Below are 24,701 nucleotides of genomic sequence, written 5' to 3'. Positions count from 1 at the left end.
GTTTCATATAAATCTTAAGAGACTTCTGAAATAATCAACTCTGAGTATTATTATTTCTCCAGTTGTGAAAAATGAGACTCTTTAGTAATTGTTGATTTATACTAAAATTGTATTCTTTTAGGGATGCACAATTCTATACTTGTATTTTCTTATTTCTGCAATATCAGCTAAAGATGTTAAGAAAATTTTCAGCAAATGTCAAAAGCAATTACCCATTTTCTACATTTAAATGATTCTTTTTTCCACCTAGGTCCCAAATACTTCAAAGGATGGGCTATACATAAGAAACTTACTACAATCTTTATATTTGTCAAACTGTTTTTGTAAATATTTTGCTGTTATCTAAGGTACACACTTTGAAAAAATGCTACTCCACATTTGATACAGATATGAGGTCAGAAATTTAAAAATGTTGGAAATTTGAATACAGTCTTGGACACATTCTTTGGGTTTCCATATGCTATAAATCCTCCAGTGTTTTAAAAATGTTTGATCAATGGCCAAAAGCTTTGCAAAAATTTTTCCCCATGTTCTCTCACTCGTATGAATTCTGAGGGGCTGAGTAGGGTGTGAACAACTATTGAAGACTCTCACCTATTTTAAATTTATACCATTTCTGTGCTATCATGTCTCTGGTGTGAAATAGTGTTGAACTACTGTGAAATAAGGGTTGACTCATCCTCAAAAAAACTGATGCAATGTTTTCATTGTAAAACTTCTCTCCAGTATAAAATCTATAACGTTTAGTAAGATGTGATCTTCAATATTAAAAGCTTTGCCATTCTTCACATTTATACGACTTCTCTCTAGTATGGATTCTCTGGTGTCGAGTAAGTGATGATTGTTGATTAAAATCTTTGCCACATTCTCTACATTTGTAGGGCTTCTCTCCAGTGTGGATTCGCTGGTGCCAAGTGAGTGATGATATGTGATTAAAACTCTTGCCACACCCTTTACATTTGTAGGGCTTCTCTACTGTATGAATCCTTTTGTGACAATTAAGCTGTGATGTGCTATTAAAAGCTTTGGCACACTCTTTACATTTGTAGGGCTTCTCTCCAGTGTGGATTCGCTGGTGCCGAGTAAGTGATGATATTTGACTAAAACTCTTGCCACACACATTACAATTGTAGGGCTTCTCTCCAGTATGAATCCTGTTGTGTTGATTAAGCTGTGAGTTTGTATTAAAACTCTTGCCACACACTTTATATTTGTAGGGCTTCTCTCCAGTATGAATCCTGTTGTGGCAATCAAGATTCGAGTATATATTAAAACTCTTGCCACACACTTTACATTTGTAGGGCTTCTCTCCAGTGTGGATTCGCTGGTGCTGAGTAACTGATGATTTTTGACTGAAACTCTTGCCACACACTTTACATTTGTAGGGCTTCTCTCCAGTATGAATTCTGTTGTGGCAATTAAGATTCGAGTATATATTAAAACTCTTGCCACACACTTTACATTTGTAGGGCTTCTCTCCAGTATTAATCCTGTTGTGGCGATCAAGATTTGAGTATATATTAAAACTCTTGCCACACACTTTACATTTGTAGGGCTTCTCTCCAGTGTGGATTCGCTGGTGCTGAGTAACTGATGATTTTTGACTGAAACTCTTGCCACATACTTTACATTTTTAGGGCGTCTCTCCAGTATGAATTCTTTTGTGTTGATTAAGCTTTGAGTTTGTTTTATAACTTTTGTCACACACTTTACAAATGTAGGGCTTCTCTCCCATATGAATGCTCAGGTAATTTTTAAGGCTTGGTTTTTGACTGAAACCTTTGCAAAATTGTTTACATATGTAGGGCATTACTCCAGGGTGTGTCCACTGGTGACAAATAAGATTGGAGCTTTTATTAGAAGTTTTGTCACATTCTTTGCATTTGCATGGCATATCTCCTGTACGAACACTGTGATGTTGAGTAATGTTCTTGAGTGCATTGCATTCTTCACATTGGTAGGTCTTCTCTGCAGAATAAATTTTTTGGTGTTCAGTAAGGGTGAAAAACATTTTAAGGTTTTCACACACTTTTTACATTTACAGGTCTCTCCTTCAGTCTAAATCCTCTGTTACTTAACAAGTTATAACTTTTCACTAAAAGTTTTTTCACATTCTTTAAATTTGTGGAATTTATCACTGTCATAGTATCTGCTGTATTTAAAAAATATATCAAAGCATTTGCCTGCTGAATATCTTCTATACATATGGGGCTGTCTTTCTCTATAAATTTTCTTGTATTAAGCAAGCTCTGCACTGTGGTTAAGAGCCCTTTCACATATCTTACACTTGCAGGTTTTGTCTTGGCTAAGAATATTTTAATGAATACTAGTTTTTGATCACTGAAGCAAGGCTTTCCTACATGGTCATCTTGGTAAATTTCCTTTAGAAAAGGATTAGGATTTCTCTATATTCATAAATTTTATCACAAAGGAAAATATACTGGTCATTACTCAGGGTAGAGACATGGCTTATTGTGTTACTTATAGCATTATCTATATAGTGCACTTTCCAGAAATCTGTATCAGAATTGTCATTAAGCAATAGTGGGGAAGTAGGAACTTTTCTACAATTCTTAATATTGTCCATTTGGGCACAAGCAGAAATTAATCTTTTGTTTCAGAAAAATGGATATTTTATAAAGAAACTCCCAAAAGAATAACTTTTAGAAATATCTTTTCTGTGCAAATGTTTGACTGGAATTTTAAATAAGTGCTACTTTTATAATTGGCCAAGTTGAAAACTGATTCATGGACTAGATTTCAAATTTTCCACATTGCCTTTCAGTTCAAAAATGGCTGTGGATTTATTCTTAAAGTCATATAGAACTACTCAAAATAATTGGAATACTTTGATTTTTTTCAGATATTAATTTTCTCTGGTGTCTTTTGACCATAAATTTTTTATTATAAATAGGGACTAGTGATTGATTTTGTCTATTATAATACAATTTTTGAACTTTACTCTCACCTATATTTTCCCATTGTTTTCTTGGTTGTAAATAGTCAAAGTCACACTTTCCATATCTTCCCTCTCTCTCATTTATTCCCTGCTCTGGTAAAATTTGTCGATGATGATGAGAAGTCATGGCTGTAATAAATTAAAATAACAAACATGTTTACTTACTGAACTGGGCTGAGTTTATGTTGCAGACCTAAGAAATTACAGCAAAAAATAACATCAGCAGGGGTGTGGATTATTAAATCCAAGTCTATCATTACTGTAGTAATATATAAATCAAATAAAAATACACACAGAAAATTACTTTGAAAATTTTCCTAATCATCTTTATGTTCAGAGTATCCAAGATGAGTACATTACAATGAAGAGTAATATAGTAGAGAAAAATGCATTGTGTTACACAAAGAGTTTTCTCCTTCAGAATATATTTTCAAAATCTACCAACTTTCTTCTGTTTCATTAAAATATAAACATATGAAACATGTGAATATTTGGGGACTGTTAAAAAAGGGGTTTTGCTTACCAACAGAAAAAAACATGGCTAAATCAATTGTAAGCTAAGTTATGAATCACTCAAATAAAATATTCAATTATCATTTAAAATAAGTTTACTGAACTAAACCAACACACAAAAAACAGAATTAAAATTAGTCAAGAATTGTTAATAGTAATAATCAGAAAATGTATGTTGAAAGACTTTCTTTAGAAAACGTCTGAAAGAGTCAGGGGTGGTTGTACATAGCAACATAGGAGGTTGAGCAAGAGGAACAAAATTTGAAGGCCAAAGTATAAAATGCAAAGTGCTCGTCCTTTATTTCTCTTTCCAGTACTAATAAACACATCTCAGAAAATAGAAAATATGAAACATCCAAGCAGCTCAGTTTTCTCCAAGTTGTAAAGACTCAAAGTAGGTTTTAATCCAAGTTTAAAAACTCAGGATACTGAGAGCATCCAAGAGAAAAAGATGGGTAACCTAGAAATGTGTAACCATATAATTGTGAAATCCTTAGTCGAATCTTCACAACACAGGAAGGAATTCAAGTCTATCTATATTTAAGGAATGAAATAATAAAATTATCAACCAAGACATTATATTCACAGCTACTATCTTTGAAAAGAGAAGGAAAATGAAGACTTTAAACATATAAAAATATACACACTATTCATCAACACTGGATCTGTTCTCCAAAGAGTACTAAAGGTAATCCTTCATAATAAAATGTAAGTGCACACCATCATAAGTCATATAAAATTTTAAACATTTCTTGGCAAAAATAATTCTATTTTATTGTAATGACAGGACTCCAAACATGTAATTTTGCAATAGAATTTGAAAGAAAAAAGCATACCAACAATACTGTTAATAGGCATATAGACCTGTAACAAAAATATGATTTTAAAAGGACACATAAATATATTCAGTTTTTTAATAAAGTGAAGTCAAGTTGATACTCATAAAAAGTATGAGTAGGAGATTCTTCATTTTTAGAGTCTTTTGTTGGCAAATGCAAGATTACAAAATTCTGATCAAAACAAAACTTGGATATCTGAATTAACTCTAAATATTGCAATTGTAGGTAGTCTACAGGATACTCTAAATCTAAGAACACACACATACTGAAAGCAAAGGGATATAATAATGACACATACAAAAGTGATCGAACAAAACCTAGGCTGTCTAAATTATAGTATACAAAACATAGTTTAAGACAGTTATAGGAAATAGAAGACATTTTAAATTAACAATAACTTTGAAAAGAGGCAAAAGAGAGAAAAAGATCCTTTCCCTAGGTTCTGAATTAAGAGTAAATACATTCACTACATATTTCATACTTCCAAAACACACAAAGAAAACACCGAGAGGGTTGAATGAAAACAAAGAATCACTGTCATACTAAGAGACATAAATCCCCACTTACTGAAAAGGGAAATACAGTGAAGCAAAATGGTAATCGCAAAGCATAAGAGCTTGAAAATATTTTGAAACTACTATAGACTTATAGATTCCCTGTTCTTAATCACAAGTGGGATATTATGCTGGTTAGATCATTTTATATATTAAAACAAAGGTTAATAAATATTTAAGTGATATTTATTTTGTAACCAACATGGAATAAATATTTGAAGTCAAAAGTGGTAGAAATTTTCAGAAATCCCTAAATATGTGTCAGTTGATTGAACACTCTTTTGCATGCTGTTGTTCAAAATTGAAAGATTAAATTTAAAGATGTTTATACTACTTAAAGTTAACTAGAGGCCCCATGTAGTATTCATCAAACTCCCATAGTTACATTTTTTTTGCAGAGAAATCTATCCTTTAAATTGTATGAATATCCCCTCCAAAAAACACAAATAAGACTATTTCCCTGCTAAAAAAATATACTAAAAGTTACAGCATTCAATTATAAATGCAAACATGGAGTCAGGTAGACGGAGTTCTTAGTGAGTGTCACAATAAGACCTCAAATCAATAGCAAATTAGAAACATTGCACACCAGTGTTGTTAAATTGTTATTCAACAGAGCCATCATGGGGGACACAAACCAAATATCCCTTGAAAAGAATGATGAGCCATATTGGAATATAGAAACTACAGAACTTTGAAGTCAAATAATTTATTCTAATTATATATTTTACAAAATGTATGTACACTAGGTTAACTAAAATGTCACAGAAAGAATACTGCAGGATTCTATCAACATGACATCTCTAAACTAAAAAAGAACTTTCTGAACAAAAGAGAATAGTTTTGTGATGAGGAGACAGAAATGAGTCCTTGCTTTCTAAGAATTCTTTTTTTTTTTTTGAGATGTAAACTTATTAGAGATATATTGCATAACAATTTGAATTAATGATACTGAACTGTATATTTAAAATTTGGGAGACAGTAAGTTTTATTATGTGGTTTTGATTACACTGAAAATTAAAAGATAAAGAGAATTGCAACATTTCTTAAGGCTACATTTAAAATAATGTGGTCTTTATTTTATAAATAAGAACAAGCTCATCCGTATACAAATGATGGGCATGCATGTAATCTCAGCTACTAGAAAGTCTGACGCAAGTAAATTGCAAATTCAAGATATTCTCACTACCTTAGTGAGAACCTCTCTCCAAATATAAGTTAAAAGGAACTTGGGGTGTAGTTCAGCATGAGAGTATCACTGCGATCAATCCCCATTACACTTATACATAGAAAACTTCAATTTCTACGAACATGAGTAGAATGAAAAGCCAATCAAGATAAAATACAAAAGTCATGGACAAAAAAGGCTTAATATTTATACAAGCAAAAGCACATATAATATTATTGGCAATACAAACAAGAATCATACATATCTTAGTTTGTGAAGCAATTAACTAATATGAGAAAACCCAGTCTATCACATGGAACCTACTGTACACAATTTAAAAAATTCATAAAAAACCAACCAAATTGTAAATATCCACAGATGTATTATTTTACAAATCTTCTAACTCAAATTAAACTTACACCATCTCTAAAAACAGCAGTCTTTGTCCAACTTGACATTCATTTTGTGGCAGATATTCTACAGAAAATCAATTACACATATCAGAAAGAACACTAATAAGGAAATTTTAGTGAAAAAACTGTACAAATAACATTAGAGAAACTGACTTATGATAGTAATGTATTACAATGGGTGGACCTAGAGATCTTCAGAAATGTGAAAAACTTTCCTGCAAATAATGGAAGAGGGGCTGGAGTTGTAGAGTAGTGTTAGAGAGCTTGCCTAGCATGTGTGAGGCCCTGGGTTCACTTCTCAGTACCATATATGGATAAATAGGAAATTCATTAACAACTAAAAATATTTTTAAATTATGGAAGACCTGTCAGATAATATTGACACTCACAAGGCAAGGGGAGTGTTTTGTTGTTAATTTGAATCTATGGAGACATTACTGGAGGAAAAGCAGGATACTACATAATTTTAAAGCACTAAACACAGGACAGGTTTTTCTATAATAAAAAAAGAAAAAATTCAAAGCTTCTAAAAAAATGTTTTCTGCTGGATAATGTCTCAATGAAACTTTTTGAATTTAGGTTTCCTCCTCTACCTCAACATATAGCCTTTGGTATATGTCGGCCACAGGATTTGACATCACTGCATTCCTCTAAGTCAACCATATGTCAAGTTAAAGATATATATCATGCCACCAAAGGAAAACATTAAGGATGAAAGGACACATCATTAACATTTTCTTGTCGGCACAAAGAACTACCCCATCTTTTTTATTGAAAGCATAAATCTGCAACACATTCTTGTGGAGAAGTTCCCAAAAGATACACTTCAAGGGAAGAAAACTAAATAATGATAATTAGGAATTTAGATGGAAAGTTATGCTCACTCACAAAGACTAAGTTGTTGTAGTTCTCCAACATCACTTCTCTATATAAATTCTGCTGAGCAGGATCCAGGCATTCCCATTCCTCCTTAGAGAAATCAATAGACACATCCCCGAATGTAAATGGCTCCTGAAATAAAAATTGTTAGATCAATAGAACATGGACCAAACCATTATTCAGTTTTTTAATTTGAATTAAGAGTTAGTTAACTGACTGTCATGTAGGAGAGTGACTTTAATTATGTAATAAGATACTTTCCATTATCTAATTCAGAGGAAAATACATAATTCTAAAAACAGTATATATACTCCATATCAGAGTGAAGTGAAGAACTTATACCATAATCCAAGCACTGAATAAAAGCCCAACTCCTAAGTTTACTGCCATCAGTGAATGTGAAATTTGGCGGACATTTCCGATGCAAATTAGACTTGTCAAAAATATTCTCATAAGGTGATTGTGCACAAGGTAGACAAAAAGACTGGTAAAATGGCTTTGAAAATAGTCTGGTTCCTATTCTCTCTGCTTTCTATCCATGAGACAGATTGAGCTCCCCAATACAATTAGTTTCAAGTATCATCCATGACACATTCCCAATGTGTAAAATATTCATAAAATATTAATATTTGGAGACATGTAAAGTGAAACTTCCACCTTGTGAAAAGACAAACTTGAAATATTTCAAGTTCTATAAGCAGTTCAATGAGTGAATCAATTTGGTACAATAGAATAAACAATGGGTTACAGTAGACTTCAAGGAGGAGATTAGAAAATTCATTGAGGTAACAAAGAAGATATACACAACATATCAAAATCTCTTGGACACAGTGAAAGCAGTACTAGGAAGAAACTTCATTGCATGGAGTTCATTCCTTAAAAGAAGAAAAAGTCAATCATTAATCTCATACTTCATCTCAAAGCCCTAGAAGAACAAATCAACAGCAAAAGCAGTAGAAGGCAAGAAATAATTAAAATTAGAACTGAAGTTGAATTAAAAAAAACAATTAAACCTTTACAAAAAGTTGGTTCTCTGACAGACCCCTAGCTATGCTAATGAAGAGAAGGAGAGAGAGAATTCAAATTACCAGCATCCATGATGAAAATGGCAATATCCCAACAGACACCTTAGAAATAAAGAGGATATTTAGAAATTATCTTGAAAATGAATACCCTAACAAAATAGAAGACATTGAAGGCATCAACAAATTTCTTAAGTCACATGATATGCCCAGATTGAACCAGGAAGACACACAATTTAAACAAACCAATATTAAATGATGAAATACAAGATGCCATCAGAAGCTTACCAACCAAGAAAAGCCCAGGCCCAGTTTGATACACTGCCAAGTTAAACAAGACCTTTAAAGAAGAAATTCAAAAATACCAATATTCTTCAATTTATTTCAGAAAATACAGAAAGAAGTAGCACTTCCAAACACATTCTATGAGGCCAATATCACCCTGATCCCAAAACCAGGCAGGGACAAATGAAAGAAAGAAAACTTCAGGCCAATATCTCTAATGAACATGGATGCAAAAATTCTGAGTAATATTCTGCCAAATTAAATACAAAAACATATTAAAAAGGGAATGCACGAAGATCAAGTGGGGTTTGTCCAGGAATACAGGGTTGGTTCAACATAGAGAAATCAATAAAGGTAATTCATCACATCAATGGACTTAAAAATAAGAATCATATGATCATCTCAAGAAACACATAAAAACCATTTGACAAAATACAGCACCCTTTCATGTTCAAAAAATTAGAAAAACTAGAGATAACAGGAACATACCTCAACATCATACTGGCTCTCTACATTAAGCATAAGGCCAACATCATTCTAAAGGGAGAAAAACTAGAGGCATAACCTCTAAAAACTGGAACAAGACAGGGGTGCTCTTTCTCACTATTTCTATTCAACATATTTCTTGAAAAACTGGCAAGAGCAATTAGACAGATGAAAGAAATTAAATGAATAACTATAGGAAAAGAACTTAAATTAGCACTATTTGTGAAAAATATGATTCTATACCTAGAAGACCCCAAAAGCACCACCAGAAAACTTCTAGAACTAAAAAATGAATTCAGCAAAGCAGCAGGATATAAAATTAACACACATTTTAAAAAAGGCATTCCTGTATATCAGTGACAAATTTTCAAGAAGGAAATAAGAAAAACTACCCCATTTACAGTAACTTCAATAAAAGAACACATAAGATACTTGGGAATCAACTTAACGAAAAAGATGAAAGATCTATACAATGAAACCTACAGAACCCTAAAGAAAGAAATCAAAGAAGACCTTAGAAAATGGAAAGATCTACCTTAATCTTGCATAGGCAGAGTTAATATTATGAAAACAACCATACAACCAACAGCACTACACTGATTTAATGCAATTCTGATGAAAATCCCAATGACATTTCTCATAGAAATAGAAAAAGCAATCATGAAATTCATCTGGAAAAATAAGAATCCCAGAATAGCTAAAGCAATTATAAGCAGGAAGAGCAAAGCAGGTGGTATTACTATACCAGACCTTAAAGTATACTACAGAGCAATAGTAACAAAAACAGCATGGTATTGGCACTAAAACAGACCAGTAGACCAATGGTACAGAATAGAGGACACACAGACTAACTCACAAAATTACAATTATCTTACATTAGACAAAGGCGCCAAGAATATGCATTGGAGAAAAGATAGCCTCTTCAACAAACAGTGTTGCAAAAACTAGAAATCCATTTAAAAAAAAATGAAATTGAAACCCTATCGCTCACCATGCACAAAACTCAACTCAAATTGGATCAAGGACCTGGGATTTAAACCAGAGACTCTGCATCTAATAGAAGTAAAAGTAGGCCATCCATAATCTTCATCACATGGGGCTAGGCTGCCCCAAATTCCTTTATAAGATGCTGATAGCACAAGAATTAAAACCAAGAATCAACAAATGGGATGGATTCAAACTAAAATGTTTCTTCTCAGAAAAAAAAAGAATCTGAGGTGAACAGAGAACCTGCTTCCTGGGAGTAGATTTTTACCCCTCACACATCAGATAGAGATCTAATATCTAGTATTTAAAGAACTAAAAATGCTAAGCACCAATAAAACCAATAATCCAAAAAGCAAATTGGCCAAGGCCCTGAACAGACACTTCTCAGAAAACGATGTAGAATCAATCAACAAATATTTTCTAAAAAGTTCATTATCTCTTGCAATTAGAGAAATGCAAATCAAAAACACTCTAAGGTATCATCTCACTCCAGTCAGAATGGCAGCTATCATAAAGACAAACAACAAGTTTTGGCAAGGATGTGGGGGAAAGGTACACTCATACACTGCTAGTGGGACTACAAATTGGTGCAAACAACATGGAAAACTGTATAGCGATTCCTTGGAAATCTGGGAATGAAAACACCATTTCACCCAGCTATTCCTCTTCTCGGACTATTCTCAAAGGACTTGAAAACAGCATACTACAAGGTCACAGCCATGTCAATGTTTATGGCAGCACAATGCAGAATAGCAAACTGTGGAGCCAACCCAAATGCCCTTCAGTGGATGAATGGATAAAAATATGGGGCATAGGCCTGGGGATGTGGCTCAAGCGGTAGTGCGCTCGCCTGGCATCCATGCGGCCCGGGTTCGATACTCAGCACCATATACCAACAAAGATTTTGTGTCCACCAAGAACTAAAAAATAAATATTAAAAAAACTCTCTCTCTCTCTCTCTCTCTCTCTCTCTCTCTCTCTCTCTCTCTCTCCTCTCTCACTCTCTTTAAAAAAATATGGGGCATATATATACAATGAAATTTTACTCAGTAATAATAAAATCATGATGGCAATTGCATGTAAATGGATAGTATTGGAGAAGTGAAGTTAGGCAATCCCAAAACATAAATGTTGAATGGTTTCTCTGATATAAGGAGGCTGACATTAGTAGGGTAGGGAGGGGAAGCATGGGAGGAATGGATGGATTTTACGTAGGGCAGAGGGGCTGGAGGGGAGGGGATGAGGCAGGGGATTAGCAGTGATTGTGGAATGTGATGACACCATTATCTAAAGTACATATATGAAGACCCAAATTGGTGCAAACATACCTTATATACAACTAGAAATATGAAAAAAATATGATATATATGTGTATTAAGAGTTGTATTGCAGAAAGAAATGGGTACATATATAATGGCATAAATTAGCATGAACATGCTTTCTATACAGAGATACGAAATATTGTGCTCTTTTTGTGTAATAAGAATTGTAATGCATTCCACTGTTGTCATGTATTTAAAAAAATAAATAAATTTTTAAAAAGAAATGTATTGAAACCCATTGGGGAAACGATAAGCCTACATAGCTATATATCTTAAAAACAGAGTTTGAAGGGAAGATGCATGTACAACATGAGAAACCAAGAAAGAATGTGCCCCAAACAAAGATGCTACATTATTAGAATCCATGGTCAGAATAGCAGGATAAATGGGAGAAGGTACATAATTTTCTGTGAATTAAAGGATGATATGAGAGCAAATACAGGCAGCAAAGCATTATATTGATAAATAGCTACATAAGCAAATATAGAAAGCAAAAGATTCCTTCAATAACAAGATAGAGATTTTGAAAAAAAAAACACAAAACAGAGATCCTTGAAATGAAGGAAAGAGTAAACCAAATTAAGAACTCAATAGGAAGCATCTCCAACAGAACAGATCACTTGGAAGACAGAACTTCTGACATTGAATGCAAAATATATAATCTTGAAAAAATAAATTTGACCAAAGTGAAGATCTTAAGAAACCATAAGCAGAAGATTCAAGAATTGTGAGATAATATGAAAAGACAAAATTTAACAACTATTGGTATAGATGAAGGCATAGAGGTCTAAACTGCAGAAATGGACAATCTATTCAATGAAATAATACCAGAAAAATTTCCAAACATGTAGAGTGAATTGGGAAATCAAATACAAGGATCATATAGGACACCAAATGAACAAGATCACTACAGGTCTACACCAACGCACATCATAATGAAAACACCTAGCATACAGGAGGAGCAGAGCATTTCAAAAGCCACAAGAGAAAGGAATCAAATTACATATGGGGAAAACCAATCAAGATCTCTGATTTCTGAACTGAGATCCTGAAATCTACAAGATCCTGCAACAATATAAACCAAGCTCTGAAAGAAATGCATGCAAATCAAGAAGCATACCCAGCAAAATTAAATTTTGATTAGCAATTATATTTTGATTCAGATGTTATTTTATGACAAAATAAAAACCTTCCATCATACACAAAATTTAAAAAATTTACAGTGAGAAACCTGCAGTACAGAACACCCTTGGCAAAATATTCCATGAGGAGGAAATGAACAACAATAAAAAATCAGAAAAGGGTAGAATCACTTTAAAGGAAAAAGCTATCAAAGGGAAACTGACTTAGTTAAATACCAAAAATAAACAAAAATAACTGGGAATACAAATCTTGTCTCAATAATAACCCTGAAAGTTTAGTTCCAACTCAGCAATCAAAAGACAGGCAGATTGGATAAAAAAGACCAACAATATGCTGCCTCTGAGAGACTCATCCCATAGGAAAAGACACCCACATACTGAAGGTGACAGGTTGGAAAAAAATATATCATTCAGGCTAGGGCTGGACTGGGCCTCAGTGGTAGAGCACTCACTTAGCACATGTGAGACCCTGTATTGGATCCTCAGCACCACATAAAACTAAATAATAAAAGTATTGTGTTCATATACAAAAAATAAATATTAAAACACATACCACTCACATGGACTGTGGAGGCAAGCAGGGGTTTCCATTCTTATATCAAATAATGTGGACTTCAAGTGAAAGTTAATCAAAAAAGATAAAGAATGACACTACATTCTGCTTAAAGGAACCATACACCAACAAGACAGAAGAATTATAAATATACACACCCCCAACACAATGAAGCATCTATTTTCAAACAGACTCTTCTCAAGTTTAAGGGCCAAGTAGACCACAAGACAATAATTCTGGGTGACTTGAACACACCTCTTTTACCACTGAATTGATCTTCCAAACAATATCTAGACAGAAACTATAGAACTCAATAATATGATCAACACAAAGAAGTGGCTTCTTTGGATCACAAAGAAGGGGCTTCACATTGGTGTCTGAGTATTTCTCTGTGCTACAATCCAAACCAGGAGTGCAGCAAAAGCTTCAAAACCCTGTTTCTTTCTAGAATAGGCTCACACCACCTTCCTGCAGTTAGCACAGGCAGCCCGCAGCCCGGGTTCTAACAAATTGCATCAGAAATTCAGTCACCAGCCAAGTAGGAGACCTTCTGCAGTCCCACTCCAGCTGTGGAAAAGGCTCCTATCAAATAGGCGAAGGAACTAGTCCTCCAACGACGTGGGTATGGAGAAAGAGACCTGCTCACATGGGGCTAGAATATCAGTTTAGTGAAGCCATTTAAAAAAAAAAATAGAATGGAGTTCTTTAAAAGCTAACAACAACTCTGGATGCATTTCCAAAGGAACTTGAACCAGTGTGTTAAAAAATGGCTGCATGCCCATCGCTGTTCCAGGATCCACAGGAGTCAGGACAGGGAACTTCTGAAGTGGCTTCTGGATAAGGAGACTCCTCCCAGCCGCAGGGCAGTCACCTGCTCCCCTGAGAAACTACTTCCCCTAAATGAACCTGCTCATAGGTCAACAGGTGGCTGATATGTACCAGACGCTCAGGAGACCTCAGATGAACCAGGTGTGGGATCCCTGTGTCAGGCAGAGCCAAAACAAGACCAAGAAAATACCACAGAGGGCATGAGACCACTGGGACATACAGTCCACAGGGGGGACACTCAGCCCCAAGACATTCTGACAAGGTGTCTGGCCTGGGAGAGGAGGGGAGAATTCACATGCACACACACACACACACACACACACACACACACACACATGCACACACATATTTGTACTGGAAATGGGGACAGGGGACTTGAAATTAAGGGATTCATTGATACATGTGTACAGGTTTCGTCTGGGAGATGGGGTCCTGGATCTGACATTTTGCTTCAATTATATTTAGAACATTCAGGGGGAACCAAGCAAAAGGGCACACACCTGTAATCCCAGCCAGTCAGGAGGCTGAGGCCCAAGTTCAAGACCAGTCTCAGCCTCTGTCTCAGGATAAATGATAAAAAGTAGGAGGGATGTAGCTCAGTGGGAAAGGGGCTCCGCGTTCAATACACTATGCCCCATGCCCCCCCAAAAAGAAAGAAAAGCTCAGAGGGAAGAAAAACCTGAGACCCCTGCAAAACCCAGCCTCCTTGGGTAGGAAAGAGCCCACAGAGTTGTGGTTCTCACGGTCCCAAGAGTCTGAAATCCACCAAAGAAGGAATTTAGGGAGGAGACTTGAGCTGCCAATTTGTACAGGAGATACCCATGTGTTCAATAATGAGAATAAAAAGAATCCAACATCTTTAAAACCTGAGAAATGTGAAATAAACATCTATCAGAGAGAAAATTAAACAGTATCAATGAAGATAGGAAACAAAAGAATTCTAATAAACTCAAAAAATTTAAGTGCTTCTTAATTATTTGTGGAAAGTGTTTTGCCATTAAAGACACGATAGTCCCCGCCACAGGGACTTGCTGAAATCAGTTCATAGGACCACGATAATACATTAATAGTCATGGGATATTCAGATTAAAAATAGTGTAAAATACCATGGGTAAGTTCTACACGGGTGCCATATGCATGTGGTATTATGTATAACTATAATGCACTAATAAACAATCCAGCATGCTTTACTCTTAATGGAAGCACCCAATCCTAAAATTCATCCACAAAGTTAAATATATGTAAACTTAGCCCAGAAACTTTTGAAGTATAAGAGCAAAATATTATAATAGAAAAAAATAATAAGAAGAAGTTATTACCTAACACGTGCATTGTGAAGCTGTTCTGTTACAATTGTAATCAAGGAATCACGAGGTCAACAGAGTCCACCCAGGAAACCAGGTGGTTGTAAAAATCATACCCTTAATTGCAACGGAAAAGTCATTATAAATCAAACCCTAATCAGGCCAATCTCAGCAACTTAGCTAGACCAGCGGGCAGAATAAAAACTAAAAACTACCAGGGAGAGAGCTCAGTGATAAAGCAACCTTCTGTCAACTACCAAAACACAAGAACCACCCCCCAAAAAATAATAATAAATAAACTCCACAAAACTAGCTTAGGAATAGGCAAGGTCCCTGTTCACCGAAGCTTCCCTCCTGCAGGAAAATGGCGTTTGGAAATTTAATTTTTTTTGGAGGGAGGGGGGGTGCCGGGCATTGAACTCAGGGGCACAAGGCCACTGAGCCCCATCCCCAGCCCTATTTTGCATTTGATTTTGAGGCAGGGTCTCCCTGAGTCTTTAAGTCCTCACCCACTTGTGGAGGCTGGCCTTGACCTCGCAATCCTCCTGCATCAGCCCCCACCCCAGCCGCTGGGAATGACAGGTGTGCACCATTGCCTGGCTTGGAATTGGATTCTTCTAGTGCTGCCACCTGTCAATCACCACAGTCTAGGAAGACGCCAGGCTGCCTCCTCACCTGACAGAGAAATAGGACTTGAGCAGGGGCTGAGGCTGCCCCAGGGGATGGGGAGGCTGCCAGGAGTCTCCGCCACTGTCACGCTCTCCACCGGGCTGGCCAGGGGGACAGAGGGTAACTGTCCCCAATGGGCTCAGGCCTGTGGTTGCAGAGAGCCCCCGGAGTCAGGGTCGGCCAACTGGGGTTCCCCACACAGCCGGTCCCGCCAGATGACTCCCTGCCCCGCCTCCCTCCTTAGCCTCCCTGTCCAGGCACCAGGTGCCACTGCACACTCACCATCTCCTGGTGCCCAGCAGCCAAGCCTGCCCTGAGGAGCTTCGGCTCCTGCATGGCAGGGCCACCCGGAATGCAGAGCACGAGCGAAGCCTGGAGTCCAACTGCAGGAATCTGAGTGGAACCGTGGACCACGGAGAAATAAATCCCATTCCGAGCTTGGAAGCCCGCCCCCTTCTGCTGGCTACGCTCAGGATTGGACAGCGCTCAGCACGAGGGCTTCTGATTGGACAGGGTCTCCCCAGTCTTAGCCCAGCGAGCTTTTTTTTTTTTTTTTTTTTTTTTTTTTTTTTTTGAGTGACAGGGGGGTGAAATCCGCTCCAGGCAGAGGAAACAAGAATGGCAGGGTTTGGGTGCAACTTTTTTCGTTTTTCTTTTCCTTTTGAGGTCTCAGCATTGGGTTAGGGTCAGGGTTACCAGAATTCTAAGTTCTGTTGGGTTTGATGTTAGGAAATTGAAGTCAATTCTTGAAAGTTTCATCACCTGGACCTCCTCCTATAATAAGACCACCCAAAGCATCTTGGAAAGGTTGACTTGTCTTCTGTTTTTCTGTGCAAAATTCTCCAAGCAGAACTGGTCTTTCGCCCCATAGGAACTGCCCTGGAGGAGTTTACCACACAGTTGGCAACCTGAGAGCTGATGTTCCTCCAGCTGAGTTGAATCTATTGAGCCCATGTTGAGGCTGGAGGCAGAGTAAGAAGATCAGCACAGAAGAGACCCCGAGAGTGCAGACCTGAGTAAACCGCAGCTGCACCAGGGCTCCCTCGCTCTCTGGTGCACTGGGGGTTGAATTCAGAGGCCTCGACCTCTGAGCCCCTTCCCCAGCCCTAGTTTGAATTTTATTTAGAGACAGGGGTCACTGAGTTGCTTAACACCTTGCTTTTGCTGAGGCTGAGGTGGCCACAGGATAACAGCCTTGCACGGATCAAGGTCACCCTGGTTTCTGACAGTCCCCTAGATCCCAGGCAATGGGATCCTGCCTCCTCCTAAAACCAAAGACCCCTGCCCAGTTTTGCACCCTTAGTATCACTGAATACTCTGCACTTGACAAGAAAAAAGAAACAACAACAACAACAACAACAACAACAAAGACAGACCCTACCTGCTTGTCTTGATGCAAACAAAGTCAATATGTTTCCAAAGAGAGCTCTGGTCTTGCCCCTCCAATTCAGTGGTGCAAAAAGTCACATAATACGTAGAACACTTCTCATTAATAGGGGCTCTAGGGTCTCTCTCTTTAAGAAATAACAATTTGCATTTGATTGTTAGTCCAGGAAAGCCAATTCCAGGTTTTCCTAATTTGGTAAATAACTCCATAAACTCCAAAGCACCCTGCTCCTCTCTGCCTTTGTTAACTTTAGAAGCCTGGAGATTACCTGCCCCCTGGAACCCCTGCACCTGCAGATGAATAGGGGGGGTCCTATCTTCTCCATGCAGAGCCCTGAACCTCCACCTTCCCACAGGCTCCAACACCTTTGGCAGCATCCAATGGGGGAGTGGTTTAGAAAATTTTGGAATATACCTAAAGACATTTCCTTATCCGGCTATGATTCTATCAAGTTGGACCCATGATCCTTTTAAGTACTTTTTATCTTTTTCTATTTTATTCATTTTTTAGTTATACATGACCATAGAGTCCATTTTGGTAAAATTATCCAAACATAAAATATACCTTATTCTCTTTAGGACCCCATTTGTGTGGGTGGCATGATGGACCGATTCACTTAGGTATTTTCATATATTTAAATAGGAAGATTATGGTTGACTCATGCTACTGTCTTTCCTTTTCTTATCTCCCCTCCCTTCCTGTTGTGCCCCTTTGTCTAATTTACTGAACTTCTCTTTGTGCCGCCGACATTCCTTGTGATGTAGATAACACATGTCAGGGAAAACATGTGACTTTTGGTTTGGGGGGATTTACTTATTTTACTTTAGCATGATAATCTCCAGTTTCATTCATTTACTGGCCACTGTTATGAAGTCATCCTTTTTTAAAGGTGAGTAATATTCCACCATGTATACATACCACAATTTCTTTATCTATTCATCTGTTCATGGGCATTTAGGCTGGTTCTGTAGCTTAGCTATTGTGAGTTGTGCTATCATGAACATGGATGTGACTGTGTCCCTGTAATATGCTGAGTTTAAGTTATCTGGATATATTCTGAGGAGTGGAATAACTGAGTCAAATGGTGGTTCCAGTCCTAGTTTCTTGAGGATTCTCCATCCTGCTTTCCAGAGGGGTTGCACTAATGTGCAGTGCCTCCAACAAGGTGTGAGCATTCCCTGTCCCCCACATCCTCACAAATTTATTGTTACTGTATTCTTGATAATTGCTATAGTAACTGGAGTGAAAAAGAAGCTCAGTGAAGTTTTAAATTGCATTTCCCTACTTGCTAGATATGTTGCCTTTTCAGTATTTATTTTTTAAAATATTTTTTTTCTATTCGAGACAGACTCAATACCTTTATTCTATCCATTTCTTTTTCTGTGGTGTTGAAGATGAAACCCAGGGACTCACACGTGCTAGGCAAGCACTCTACAGCTGAGCCTCAGCCCCAGCCCTCATTTTCAGTATTTTTTACATTTGCTTCACAGTAACAGCAGCCCAGGTATTTGGGGGACCAGTTTTGTTGCATTTAGGAAATGGGAACATTTCTCTTGAAGGAAAACTGAGAAGGTCAAGCCACATGCCCAGGATTCCAGGGATGAGCAGTACACAGTTGTCTTTCCCAGGATGAGGAGGAGATTATGTGGCTGAGAAGAAGGAAAGAGCCAGGGACCCCCTGGGGCCAGAACCCCTTCTTCCCCCATGAGGGAAATGATTCATTATTACTGCTGTTACTTTTCTTCACCAAAATGTGAAATTTTCCTAAACTATCAGTTCCACTAAATTTAGGTCCCTGGATGGAGCTCAGATTTGTCTTGAGAGGCAAGGAAAAGTGAATAACCAACCCAGTGGTTCTAAAACCAACAAGCTAGACCTTGGGCTCCTTGAAGACAAAACACTGGGTTTTACCCAATAATTAACAATCCAACAGCACCTGACACCCAATTAATGGGGAACGGAGAATGGATCAGTGGGTTTGGGATCTGTGGGTGGCGAGCTACAGGGGCTTGCCTCTGGGTGCATTCCTTGCATCTGGGAGGTTTTTCAACACCAATGAGATAAACAAAGTGGTGAGAACACTGGCAAAACCCTCTGTAATATTCTAGCCAGAAAAATTCATAAGCACTTTAAAAGCATCTTAATGTTTATCCTCAGTCAAATGTGCCTCAATCCGAATGAAACCATTTAAAAAGAGTTGTCAACATGAAAAGTTTCTGAAATCTGCTGGTTGTGGATCACTGCAAATCCATATGAGTCCATGGCTAAATACATAAGTAAAAATAGAAATCTAATAATGAGCATTCTCTTAATACTTCTATCCTGAAAACACTACCCTATTTGCTTTGATAACAAAATGACAATTTAATCATTTCTCTAGCAACACTTAAGGTCCATATAGAACTGTGGAACACGTCTAGTTGGGGCAGAAATGTTGAGAAACCAAAAAGAAAGTTACTCTGAACCTCTAAGGAAAAGTTTCATAAATCACCAGAATGCAGGAATGCCCACAAAATATTTGAAATTAAAAAAAGGGACTGGGGTTAGGGCTCAGTGACAGAGCACCTGCCTAGCACCTGTGAGGCACTGGGTTCAATCCTCAGCACCACATTAAATAGAAATATATAAAATATAGGTATCCTGTCCAATTAAAAACTATTTTTAAAAATAAAGATCAGATTTATATAAAAGCAACTCCCTGCAATGCAGCATTTCTCCTAGACCAGCTTCCTGTACTCCCAAATACTAGCATGATGTGAGCAAGGTAAGAAAAATGGGTGAGAAGTTACAGAAGTCTGCTCTGGCCCCATCTCTAGTCCAGCCCCACTTAAATGTCCCTCTCCAAATAGCAACACCTCAGACCACCTATTTGCTGTCTCTCTCTTTAGGGTTTTCTCACATTTCTTTTTCTTTCTTTCTTCTTGTCATGCTGGGGATTGAACCTGGGACCTTGTGCATGCAGGGTAAGCACACTACCATCCTCACTGAATCCCCGGCCCCTCACGTTCTTTCTTGAATGTGCATCTGCTTTTCTAAATAGGTGTATCCATGCGCCTGACAAATCAAGTTCTATTCTGCCATGAAAACCAAGGAACCTACTTTTTCTGAGCTGATGTCTCTCTCTCTCCCTGGAATCCCTTCCCATCACATAACCTCTCAGAGCCAGAGTCAGACTTGAGCTTTGGAATTGTGTGGGGTTTTTATTGTTTGGGGTGTGATATCACACACATCACTGGAGGGAGGTAACCAGCAGCCATGCATTTGTTTAATAAGCAAATAACAAGGTTTGGTAGCACATGTCTGTAAGGCCAGGCATTTAGGAGGCTTCTGCAGAAGGATCTCAAGTCTAAGGCCACAGTTGGCCTGTTAGCAAGACCCTGCCTCAAAATATAATATTCAAAGTTCTGATATTGGGTGAGTCTTCATGAACAATGAAGGGTCATAGTTCCTGTTTCAACAGTCTCCCCTTAGGATGCTGTGTGTAGTTGTGTGACTGTTACCTTCCAACAGGACCTAGAGCTGTTGCTGGTGTCTACCTGTATTAATAAATAGATCAAATAAATTGAGTAAATAAGTAAAGCAATAAAAGATCTGACACTGTAGCTGGTTGTGATCTCAGGAATATGGAGGTTAGGTTCTGTTTCTTAGCTCTTATGTTCTTGCAAGAGAGGATTTTAGATAATACATAAAATATAATCAAAGTAGAGCAAAGCTCATTGGCCCGGAAATCACTATCAAGAAATGGGGAGAAAAACAGTGAGGCTTCTCTGACATCTCTAGGCCTCACACCCCTTTGATCCTGAAGTTTATGGGAGATGCTGTGGGTGATTCCAGAATTCTGCCAATGAACCAATTCCTACTCTGAATTGGCAGTAGGATGACATCGTATTTGTAGGTTCCTACTCCACATGGTCTTGTGCAGAGACACCAAAGCAAAACCTGAGTGTGTGTGTGTGTGTGTGTGTGTGTGTGTGTGTTTGTGTGTGTTTGTGAATTTTACTATAATAAAAATTTTATTATGGCAGCTGTTATGAAGACAAACAACAACAAGTGTTGGCAAAAATGTGGGGAAAATGGTACACTCATACACTGCTGGTGGGACTGGAAATTGGTGCAGCCAATATGGAAAGCACTATGGAGATCCATTGGAAATCTGAGAATAGAACCACCATTTTACCCATATATCCTGCGGAGCCAACCTAGGTGCCCTTCAGTGGATGAATGGTTAAAAAATATATGCGTTATATATACACAGTTGAATTTTATTCAGAAATAAAAAATAAAATCATGTGTGTAGGGGGGAGATTATGGTCTTCTTCTCTTGGTTTCTGACTTTAAGGGAATAGAGTTTTTCTGAGATTCTCACCAGTATCTTTGCCTTTGTCAAAGGGGTATTGCAACTTACTTCTGTTTCTTGCTATCTAACTTTTGTGGTTTTCCAATATGAGGTATGAGGTTGAAGTGTATTTTAAGTGAATATTTTAAAAGTAGGATTCACTAATTACTATTAGAAGCATCAGATGAGCTCAAAACAGTAATAAAATTTAATATCATCAGTTATTTATGTGCATAAGAAAGTAAGTAGCAAACATAAAATTAAAGACAGTTCTAATGACCATAATATCAAAAGCAAAATACTTTGGAATTTTTCAAGAAATGTGAACACTTGAACATTTAACATGGCTTTTTTTTAGAAAATATACCTTTATCCCTAAGCCACCTTTTTTTTGGTGGTGACCATAACTCATAGAAAAAAGATAGGAATTAAAAACTTTCCCCTGTGATCCTGAGGACAGGACTTAGGTATGGTCTACCAGTGAGCTCTATCATCTTCCTATTTTTATTTTTCTTTGAGATATGGTCTTGCCAATTAGTGAGGCTAGACACAAAGTTGTGAACCTCATGGCTTGACTTCCAGGGCAGCTCGGGTTACATGCATGTGCCATCACAACCCTGGTAGGTATTACTCTTTTTTTTCTTTAGTTGTAGTGGACAGAGTTCCTTATTTTATATATTTATTTTTATATGGTGCTGAGGATTGAACCCAGTGCCTTACATGTGCTAGGCAGGTGCTTTAACCCTGTCCCCAGACCCAAGGATTAAATTCTTGACTTTAATATTATAGGTTGGCTGAGGATAATAACTAGGTTTGCAAACGTGAATAATGTCCCCATTTTGTGAGTAGAAGGTAGAGGCCACAATGAGAGAAAATGTCTATCCTTATCTTTGGAAGAGAAACATCAACTATGGATTCACCTGCAACTTAGTATTTGAGAATTTTCCAGATATTAAAAATATAAGCAAAAGAGACATGAGGTCAAGGCTCTGAGGAAGGGGGACTAATTATTTCAAATTGTGAGGCATCAAATTGAGAAAAACAATGCTAAGGTAGCTGGATATAGAAAATAGGGTCCCTCACATTTAACTGTAGGATCAGGATCCCAGAAGATATATAAGAAAACAAACCATTTACTGGGTACATTTTAAAAAGATGATCATGGGTAGGACTTGGTCAGAAGTCATCATTATCACACCCCACCAACAGGCCTACACACATTACTTCCCTTTTACCTCTTACCCTCTTTAGCAGTCAAGTCAACATCCACTCCTCAAGGTGCATCCTTGCATGAAGAGAAAGGACTGAGCCATAGTACCTTGCAGAAACAAGCAAAGGAATGGCAGAGTTCAGGAATATCTCTGTTTCCTTTCTCTCACAAGCAAATAAGTAGAGATTTCAATTATAAATTTATGGATGGAGTGAAATTGGGAGTATTTGGTCAAATATTTGGAACCCTGAAAATATAAATGTTCAGCAGCCTAATGTCTTGTTTCTTTTTTATCTTTGTTTTTGTTTTTAATGCTGTGGATTGAGCCCAGGGACACTCAAACTCTCAGCAAAATTTCTGATTTTTTTTGTAACTTAGTTAGAGACAGGGTTACACTGAATTGCTTAGTTCTTTCCTAAGTTTTTGAAGCTGGCTTTGTATCAGCCTCCAGAGACACTGGAATTACACTCATGCACCACCACACCTTGCTAATGTTTTATTTCATTATTTGCACAAGAGCAGTTTTTCATATAATATAACCTACTAAATGCTCTCAAAATATTGGACTTTGTGAAAAATTCAAAGAGATAGCTTATTAACTTTATATTAACAAACTTAAAGAATATGTTTTTCTTATGCCTTGGCTTCTTTTCACTTGATAAAATCAGGTTAGGACATAGTTTTCTAGTTTCTTTATTCTTTTTTGGGGGGACGGGTTATAATAGGGATCGGTCCCAGTATCACTCGACCACAAAGCCACTTCTCCAGTCAGGTTTAATTTTTTTCTTAGAAACAGGGTCTCACTGAGTTGTATAGGTCCCTATTAATTTACTGAGTCTGTCTCTGATCTTGTGAATTTCCTGCCTCAGCCTCCCAAGTCATTGGGATTGCAGGTACATGCCCACACTCCAAGGTTCTTCATTCTTTTGTAGTTGTTGCTTTCTTTTGTTACGTGAATTCAAGTTGAATAACAGTATGTTTAACAATACAGATATAGAGAAGAGCCAGTGTTGTAGGTAAGCAATTGAACATATCCACCAGAAAGTATATTATACATTCACCATGGTTTATTACTAAGCCATCAATACAAACTCCTCTAATGGTCAGAAAAATAGATGAAATTGGACGATGTCATGCTAAGTGAAGAAATACACAATAGTGTCACATCTCATATGTTAACTAATATCATGTGCAAGTACAATAGTGATTAGTATGGCTGAGGAGTGTGTGGGGGCATCAAGGGCAGAAGAGGATGTTTGGATATTATGAATACATGTATATGCATATATATAAACTTCACACTGAATCCCATAAGTATGTGCAATTGCTATGTGATGATAAAAACCATCATCTCTCAAAATTATCAAATTCTGCACTAAGAACACAATCCTGCTGTCTTTTGGAATTTCCATTATATGATGCAATATTATTGATGAAGCTCCGTGATAACAACCAGGCTCTCCCTACAATCCATTCTATTTTATTCCAGGCTCTGAACATAGAGTATACAATGTATTTCTGCATCTGAATCATCTCACTTAGCCTAAAGTCCTCCAGCTTGTCTGTGTTATTGGTGAATATTCTTTTGTTTCTGAGGCTTGGACCCAGGGTTGCCTTACCAATGACAGAGATCCACCATCATTATCTTTTTCAGTTTTAAGACAGAATTTTACCAAACTACTAAGGCTAGCCTTCACATTTTGGCAACACTGCCACATACACCATCCTTATTTTAAAGTTGAGTAATAAGTGAAGTGTGGAGGCATATTTCTTTTGTCATGCTGTGGACTTGATAGGCTGATGGAGGAGAATCATGATGTTGGAGCCAGCTTCACATCTTGGTGA

The sequence above is a fragment of the Ictidomys tridecemlineatus genome, chromosome 16, assembly GCF_052094955.1.
Source record: "Ictidomys tridecemlineatus isolate mIctTri1 chromosome 16, mIctTri1.hap1, whole genome shotgun sequence".
In the NCBI taxonomy this organism is placed as follows: Eukaryota; Metazoa; Chordata; class Mammalia; order Rodentia; family Sciuridae; genus Ictidomys; species Ictidomys tridecemlineatus.
Note: the sequence above shows the minus strand (reverse complement) of the source record.